Genomic DNA, 1,443 nt, shown 5'->3' on the forward strand with positions numbered 1-1,443 from the left:
CCTGCAGAGGAGGAAGAGGAAGATGATGAAGAGTCAGACATTGACGACTTCATTGTGGATGATGATGGGCAGCCTCTGAAGAAACCTAAGTGGAGGAAAAAGCTTCCTGGATACACAGATGTGGCGGCCCTGCAAGAAGCCCAAGAGATTTTTGGCGTGGACTTTGACTATGACAAATTTGAGAAATACAATGAGGATGATGAAGAACTGGAGGAAGAGGATGAGGATGAGGATGATGAAGCCGAGGGTGAGATCCGAGTGCGTCCCAAGAAGACCACCAAGAAACGTGTGAGCCACAGAAGCATCTTTGAGATGTATGAGCCCAGCGAGCTGGAAAGCAGTCACCTCACAGATCAGGACAATGAAATCCGAGCCACCGACCTGCCCGAGAGGTTCCAGCTCTGCTCTATCCCAGTCAAAGTGGCTGCAGATGATGAACTAGAAGAAGAGTCTGACTGGATCTACAGGAATGCTTTTGCCACACCAACTATTTCTCTGCAGGAAAGCTGTGATTACCTGGATAGAGGGCAGCCAGCCAGCAGCTTTAGTGGAAAAGGGCCCAGTACAATTCAGAAGATTAAAGAGGCCCTGGACTTCATGCGAAATCAGCATTTTGAGGTGCCTTTTATTGCCTTCTACCGGAAGGAGTATGTGGAGCCTGAGTTGCACATCAATGACCTGTGGAGGGTGTGGCAGTGAGATGAAAAGTGGACCCGGCTGAGAATCCGCAAAGAGAACCTAACGCGGCTGTGTTTGAGAATGCAGGCTTATCAGTACAAGCAAATCTCTGCCGATCCTGACAAACTTCTAGCTGATGGCATCCGGGCTCTGGACACCACCGACATGGAGAGGCTCAAGGATGTACAGTCGATGGATGAACTGAAAGATGTCTACAGCCATTTCCTGCTTTATTATGGTCGTGACATCCACAAGATGCAGAATGCCGCCAAGGCCAACCGCAAGAAGCGAAAGTGTGTAAGGGAAGAGGGAGATGAGGAAGCTGAAGGTGAGGAGGCAGAAGATGAGGAGCAGAGGGGACCAGAGCTCAAGCAGGCTTCCCGGCGAGACATGTATACCATCTGCCAGAGTGCTGGCCTAGATGGCCTAGCCAAAAAGTTTGGGCTTACTCCTGAGCAGTTTGGGGAAAACCTCCGGGACAGCTACCAGCGACACGAGACAGAGCAATTTCCTGCAGAGCCCTTGGAGCTGGCCAAGGATTATGTTTGCAGCCAGTTCCCTACACCAGAAGCTGTGCTGGAAGGTGCCCGCTACATGGTAGCCCTGCAGATTGCCCGAGAACCCCTCGTCCGGCAGGTGCTGAGGCAAACATTTCAGGAGAGAGCCAAGCTGAATATAACCCCCACCAAGAAAGGTAGAAAGGATGTGGATGAGGCCCACTACGCTTCCTCCTTCAAGTACCTAAAGAACAAGCCTGTTAAGGAA

The 1,443-nt window shown here is 51.0% G+C and overlaps 1 pseudogene; it reads left to right on the plus strand.

Moving 5' to 3' along the window:
* The first annotated feature begins 3 nt into the window (after positions 1–3).
* Positions 4–1,440, plus strand: LOC102261326 (annotated as a pseudogene).
* The last annotated feature ends 3 nt before the right edge of the window (positions 1,441–1,443 follow it).

Source organism: Myotis brandtii, unplaced genomic scaffold, assembly GCF_000412655.1.
Source record: "Myotis brandtii unplaced genomic scaffold, ASM41265v1 scaffold11445, whole genome shotgun sequence".
NCBI classification, from domain to species: Eukaryota; Metazoa; Chordata; class Mammalia; order Chiroptera; family Vespertilionidae; genus Myotis; species Myotis brandtii.